This window comes from Penaeus vannamei, chromosome 35 (assembly GCF_042767895.1).
Source record: "Penaeus vannamei isolate JL-2024 chromosome 35, ASM4276789v1, whole genome shotgun sequence".
Classification (NCBI taxonomy): Eukaryota; Metazoa; Arthropoda; class Malacostraca; order Decapoda; family Penaeidae; genus Penaeus; species Penaeus vannamei.
Window position 1 is genome coordinate 11,159,801 of NC_091583.1, and position 7,500 is coordinate 11,167,300.

Sequence of the window (7,500 nt, forward strand, 5' to 3'; positions counted from 1 at the left end):
AGATACGATGAAGAAGAATAGCTGGAACGAAAAAAAATAAGAAAAAGGGTAGAATGAGTAGGAGGAGGAAGAAAGAGGGAAAAAAACAAGGAGAAGAAAAAGAAGAACAAGAAGATACATGATAAAGAAGAGGAGGAGGAGGAAGAAAAAGACAAGGAGAAGAAGAACAAGAACAAGAGGAAACATGATGAAGAAGAGGAGGAGGTAGAAAAAACAAAACAAAAAGAACAAAAACCAACAGAACGTAGAAGAGGCAAAAAAAAACAACCGAGCAAAAATCAGACACAGAAACAGAGAAGCAAAACAAACAAAAGAGAGAGAGAGAGAGAGAGAAAAGAAGAAACGGGAGAGGTGTCGACTACATCAATTACGCACACGCACCTCTCGGAATAACGCGCATGCAAGGCAGCTGACTATCAGGGCTCGTCAGCGCAACACTCAGCCAGCGCAGAAAGAAGCAAATCGGGCGGCGCTTCTGATAAGGCGCTCGCCGAGGCCTGTTTCTCGCCACGCTCGTCTGATTTATTTATTTTCCTTTATATATTTCGTATGAATGTTACTGTTAATATTATCATTACGCTTACTATCAGTATTATTATTATATATATTTTTTGTTTTTGTTTTTGTTTTTGTTTTGTTTTGTGTTTTTTTTTTTTTTGCTCTTGGTTTGTGTTATTTTTATTTTCATTTCCTTGTTCTGATCTTTATTTATGGTTCTAATGTTTCCATTGTTGTTGTTTTTTACTTCAATTCTCTATTTTTATTCTTGTGTCTATTGTTTGTTTAATTTTTCTTTTAAAAATCTATTTTCTTCTTTTTCTTCTTCTTCTTCTCCTTCCTATCATTATCATTCCTCTTCTTCTTCTTCTTCTTCTACTCCTCCTTCTCCTCTTCTTTCTCCTCCTCCTCCTCTTCCTCTTCCTCTTCCTCCTCCTCCTCCTCCTCCTCCTCCTCCTCCTCCTCCTTCTCCTTCTCCTTTTTCCCCTTCTCCCCCCTCTCCTCCTCCTCCTCCTCCTCCTCCTCCTCCTCTTCCTCCATCTCCTCCTCCTCTTCCTCCTCCTCCTCCTCCTCCTTCTCCTCCTCCTCTTCCTCCTCCATCTCCTCCTCCTCCTCCTCTTTCTTCTTCTTCTTCTTCTTCTTCTTCTTCTTCTTCTTCTTCTTCTTCTTCTCCTCCTCCTCCTCCTCCTCCTCCTCCTCCTCCTCCTCCTCCTCCTCCTCCTCCTCCTCCTCCTTCTCCTCCTCTTCTCTCCTCCTCCTTCTCCTCCTCCTCCTCTTTCTTCTTCTTCTTCTTCTTCTTCTTCTTCTTCTTCTTCTTCTTCTTCTTCTTCTCCACCTCCTCCTCCTCCTCCTCCTCCTCCTCCTCCTCCTCTTCCTCCTTCTCCTCCTCCTCCTCCTCCTCCTCCTCCCCCTCCTCCTCCTCCTCCTCCCCCTTCTCCTCCTTCTCCTTCTTCCTCTCTGGGTTTTATATCTTCAGATATTTCACCTTCAACTACATTGACTTTCTCCCTCTTTGTCTTCTGGATGTCCTGTTATCTATCATGCACTCCTTTATCGCAATTCTGCTTTTTCCATGATTCGTTTTCTTGTTCGTTTCTATTCCTAAATTTCCTTTCTTTTTCCACCTTCGTTTGTTTTCCTTTTAGCCTTTACTTTCTTCGTTTTCTTTTCTATTCTTCGCCTTTTTTCAGACCCTTTTGTATCTTTCATTATTATTTTCTTTTGTTTTACCCCTCCTTCTGTTTCTCCAAGTCCTCTTCTCCCTTCTTCCATTTCTTCTTTTCTTTAATCCCCTCCTTCCTTCCTTCCTTCCCTCGTCCCCTGTCACCGTCCCGTTTCGTCACCACCACCACCACCACCTTCTTCTTCTTCTTCTTCTTCTTCTTCTTCTTCTTCTTCTTCTTCTTCTTCTTCTTCTTCTTCTTCTTCTTCTTCTTCTTCTCCTCCTCCTCCTCCTTCTCCTCCTTCTGCTCTTCCCCTTCCCCTTCCACGTTCCTCTTGCTCTTGCTCCTCTCTTTTTTCCTTTTACTTTTCCTTTTTCTTTCTCCTTTCCGCTTGCCCGTCCACTCCTTTCCTCTCTCCTTCACTTTTTTCCTCCTGTCTTTATTCCTCTCCCTCTCCTCCCTCCTCTTCCTCCTTCTACTCTTCCTCTTCCTTTTCTCTCCCTCCGTCCTCCTAATCCTCCTCCCTCTTCCTTCCCTCCTCTCCACCCTCCTATCTCCCCCTCCTCTTCTCACCCCCTCCCTCCCCCTCTTTTCTCTCTTCTCCACCTTCCTCCTACTCCTTTCCCTCCCTCCTTTCCTCCCCACTCCTCCTCCTCTCCCTCTCCTTCTACCTCACCCCCCCCTCCCCCTTCGGCCTTTGGACCTTTTCCAGCCAAGTCTCTCCCTCTTGTGGCAGCCTCCCCCACCCCCCCGACCCACCCTCACCCTTCCAACCTGACCCATCCTCACCCTCCCCCCTTCCCCCCTTCCCATCCACCCACACCCTCCCCCACCCCCCCCTGACCCCCACTTCCCTCCCTTCCCCCTTCCCCCCCTGCCCCCCCCCTCGTCGAAGCCCGCCAAAAATTTTCCCTCCCGCATACTGATTGATTGAGAGTAAAGGGAAGGCGCGGGAGATGGCATCGGATGGCGCAAAGTTGGGGTCAGATCGTCCTAGATTTTCTTTTTTTTTCTTAAATATAAGGAAAAAGAAGGAGGAGTTGAGGGGTTGGATCGTTTTTTTTTTTTTTTTTTTTTTGAATGGGGGGAGAAGAAGAAGAAGGAGGAGAAGGAGTTGATGAAAGGGAAGAAGAAGAAGGAGAAGGAGTTGATGAAAGGGAAGAAGAGGAGGAAGGGGTTTGTTTGAATAGAAGAAGAAGCAGGAGTTGAAGGGTTGGATCGCTTTTGGAATGAGGTGAGAAGAAGAAGGAGAAGGAGGTGGAAAAAAAAAGAAAAAGAAAAAGGACAAGAAACGAAGAAGAGGAGGAAGGGTAAGAAAGAAAGAAAAAGAAGGCGACAAAAGGCAAAGGAGAGAAAACCAGCAAAAAAAGATCACGTGTTCCAAAAAAAAAGATGAAGTTAGAAAGAAAATAATGACGGTTAGAAAGAAGTTGAACGCAGGTCCTTCCAGCAAAAAGGAGGTTAAATATTAGATCTTTCCCGCAAAAGCAAAAATAATTTGAATATTAGATCTTTCCCGGAAAATCAAAAAAGAAATTGAATATTAAATTGTTCCAGTAAAAGCAAAATAAATTGAATATTAGATTTTTCTCGCAAAAACAAAAAGAAATTGAGGGTTGGACCGTTCCAGAAAAAAGAAGTGATTAGGTTGTTCCAAAAAAAGAAGGAAACGACTAAGAAGCAGCAATTGAAGGCTAGATTGTTCCAGAAATATAGACTTGAAGGTTAGATCATTCTAGAAAAAGTTGAAATCTCAATCGTTCCAAAGTGGAGAGAGAAAAGAAAACTTGAAGGTTAGATCATTCCAAAAAAAAAGGTTAATTTTGATCGTTCTAAAATACAAATAGAAAGAAAAACTTCAAGGTTAGATCACTCTAAAAAAAAAAAGTTTAAATTTTGATCGTTCTAAACTAGAAAGAGAAAAAAGCACTTTGAAAGTTTGATCGTTCTAGAATAAAAAGTTTAAATTTTGATCGTTCCAAAGTACAAATAGAAAAAAGGCTAGATCATTCTAGGAAAAAAAGTTTAAATTTTGATCGTTTTACAATAGAAAATAATTGAAGTTTAGATCATTCTAGAAAAAATGTCGAAATTTTGATCGTTCTTAAATAGAGAAATAAATTGTTAGAGATTAGATCATTGCAAAACAAAATGTTAAAAGACGACACCGAGAAAGAAAAAAAAAATTATATCAACCTAGTTAAAGAAAAACAAGAAAACAGGAAGAGGGAGAATTCGAAAGAAAAATTAATAAATAGAAGCTGAAGACTAGATCGTTGTAGCAAAGAAATAAAATAAGAAATAAGAAAGAGGGTGAAGGGGGTAAGGATAAGGAGGAAACGTGAAAGATTGACTACAAGAAATATGGGAAAGAAAAAGAATAAAAAATGCAGTGAACTCATCATCCACTTTCCATCTACATTTTTATTTCATTTTCCATCATTTTCAATATACCCCCCCTTCTCTCTCTCTATCTATCTATCTATCTATCTATTACTATCTATCTATCTATATATCTGTCTATATATCAATCAATCTCTCTCTCTCTCTCTCTCTCTCTCTCTCTCTCTCTCTCTCTCTCTCTCTCTCTCTCTATATATATATATATATATATATATATATATATATATATATATATATATATACACACACACACACACACACACACACACACACACACACACACACACACACACACACACATATATATATATATATATATATATATATATATATATATATATATATGTATATAGATGCCCCTTCCTCCCTCCCACCCCCACCCCTCTCCCTCTCCCTCTTTTCTCTCCCGCTGATGGATTGAGCGATCCCCCAAGCGCGGCTCCTCGGCGACGCGGGCGTGCAATAGCCTTTAAGGGCGCATCGCGGTTTCCTAATAGAGGGCTGAGTGGTTACGATGATCTCTTCCGGCAAAGTTATCGGTCGCTTGCCCGCCGCGAGTTGGGTTAAGGATGGGATGCAACCGCGATTACTTCGGGGTGTTTTGGGTAATGTAATTCCTGGTAATGATCATGTCGTTGTGCGGTAATTTCCGGATAATGTTCTGCCGCGACGGGCGCCGGTTTATGGCGGGCCTCATAATGTGACAATGCCTCTCCGGGCGCGCGCGGGAATGGCACGACTAATGCGATCTGATGCGGGGATCACGAGGCTATGAGTCTCGCTTATGCTTGAATTACGACTCGGCGAGGCTACGGTTACGGTGTGCTGCTTGAAAGGGCGGACTGCGGTCGGGCTGGCTGGCTATCCGGCTGCGGTCGGGCTGGCTGGCTATCTGGCTGCGGTCGGGCTGGCTGGCTATCCGGCTGCGGTCGGGCTGGCTGGCTATCCGGCTGCGGTCGGGCTGGCTGGCTATCCGGCTGCGGTGGCCTTCGGGGCGCCGAGAGCCTTCCAGTAGATTAGCTATGGAAATGCAAAGCGGTTTCGAGGTAGGTAGGGGCTCCGAAACGCCGCTCGTCCCCATAAAAAACTGTCTTCGAATGAGATTCATGACTAATGGACCATTGCCGCTAATGGCAGAGTTTAAAAGATCATCAGCGGCGTTATAGTGGCGCCAACACAATCACTGAAATAGCATTCTAATGTTGCTATGGAATTGATAGTATAACTCTAAAACCAGATACCAGTTTTAGATATGTGTATTTCTGTTCAGAATACAAAAACTAAAGATCCTGCACCCCCTAGAAAAAAATCACTGAAAATACTGCAACCAGCAAAAATGTCCCGCTGAAAGGGATACAAGCCTAAAGGAAATTCCCAACCTTCTACCACAAGTACCCCTACAATTTCCAACAGCGGAGACCAACATTAACAGCAGATGTTAACTGTATCTCCATAGTATTACCCAAAACAATGTTAGGCGTAAAAAAGCACGACCGCTGTTTAAAACACCGAGGAACAACCCAACGGCCGCGTGGAGTTCCCGCCAACCAACCACGAGCGTATAATGTGTCGAGGGAAGATCGTCGCCTTAAAACCGCCCAGCGCAGGACCCATCTCGTGCACATTCCTTGCCTCGTGAAGCAGATAACAGGGCGGCCGAGAGAAATAGTAGACTGTTTAAAATCAACTCTGGAATCCCTTTCATTAGAGAAATACGCGCGGTTCTGTTTGTTTCTTGTTTACGTCTGTTTACAATATTATGTTCATTAGATGATGCACTAACATTCGAACTATTTCTGTTATTCAAAAGCTTCAAAACCCCTTCGATTCCCCTCGCCCATTTGCGGTTATGTCCGAACCCATTCACATGCGAGCGAACGAATGGGCAAAGGCACATAAAAGCATAATAACAACTGCACTCTTTCGAAAATTACCCCGAAATAGCATTCAATTCGCCGACAATAGACTGAGCGCAATGCCATCCTTGGTAAACATGATATATCGGGTTAATGCGAAACACGTGATGAACTTGCGGCAAATGAAACCTCATAGCATTGATGTACTAACGGTACATGAGGCAGAGCAAATTTCAGGAAGTGAATATGATACAGTGTGCACCCCTTGGGATGGTAATAGTAAATTCATATATAGATTTTTTATAAAGTTTTTTTTATCTTGATATATGTCTGTATATCACACTCACACACACACACACACACACACACACACACACACACACACACACACACACACACACACACACACACACACACACATATATATATATATATATATATATATATATATATATATATATATATATATATATATATATATATATATATATGTATATATATATATATATATATATATATATATACATATATATATATATATACATATAGATGTAGATGTATGTGCGTGTGTGTGTTTTAGATGGATTCAAGGACAAGTTCAACAGGGGAACCTGGCGCAATATAACTCGATACCATTTATCAGTGTACAAATAAACAAATTAAAGAACAGGTAATACTAAAGCAAGGAAGAGATATGACAATGGCAAGAAAATACCGAAAGCAACTCCTCTCCCCTCTTCCCCTCTTCCTCTTTCTTGACCAACCCCCTTACCCCCCCCCCAGTATCCTCTCCTTCTTCTTCTTCCTCTTCCTTCAGCTCCCCTCACCTCTTCCTTCCTCTTTGTTCCTTTCCTCTCTTTTCTTGCTCCTTTTTCTTCTTCCTCTTCCTTCAACTCCCCTCGCCACCTCCTTTCCCTTTGCCTTTTCCTCTTCTTTCCTCCGTCCCCACTTTGTTCTCTTCCTCCTCTCATCCCTCTTCCTCCTTTTCTTCCCCTTTCCCCACCTCCCTCCCCATTCGCACCCCTTCTCCTCTTCCTTCTCTGCATTCTCTCCCTGCTCTTCTTTTCACGCCCTCTCCCTCTTTCCTCTTTTGCTCCTTTCCTCTTTTTTTCCTCTGCCTCTTCCACACTCCCCCTTTCTCTTCCTCTTCCTCGTCTCTTCCTCTTTTCATCTTCTCTTCCTCCTCTCCTCTTCTCTTCCTCCCTTTCTTCCCCCTTCCTTGCGTTTATCCCCTTCACCTCTCTCTCCTCCTTACTTCCTCTTACTTACTTCGTTCTCTCCCTCCTCTTCCTTCCCCTTTGCAACCTCCCCCCTCCTCCTCCCTTCCCCCCGTCCTTCCTCGCCCCCTCCTCCTCCCATCCCCCCTTCCTTCCTCCCGCTTTCTCCCCCTTCTCTTCTTTCCGCTTTGCTCCCGTCTCCCCCTTCCTCCTTCCTTCCTACTCCCCTCCTCCTCCCTTCCCCCTTCCTTCCTCTCGCCTTCTCCCTCTTCTCTTCTTTCCGCTTTGCTCCCGTCTCCCCCTTCCTCCTCCCTTCCTCCTCCCTTCCTCCTCCCTTCCCCCTTCCTTCCTCCCGCCTTCTCC

The 7,500-nt window shown here is 43.6% G+C and overlaps 1 protein-coding gene across 7 annotated transcripts in view; it reads right to left on the minus strand.

Annotated features, from left to right (window-relative positions):
* LOC113800261 (uncharacterized) overlaps positions 1-7,500 on the minus strand; it is a 170,899-nt gene that overhangs the window by 24,906 nt on the left and 138,493 nt on the right. The gene's annotated exons all lie outside the window — the stretch shown is intronic.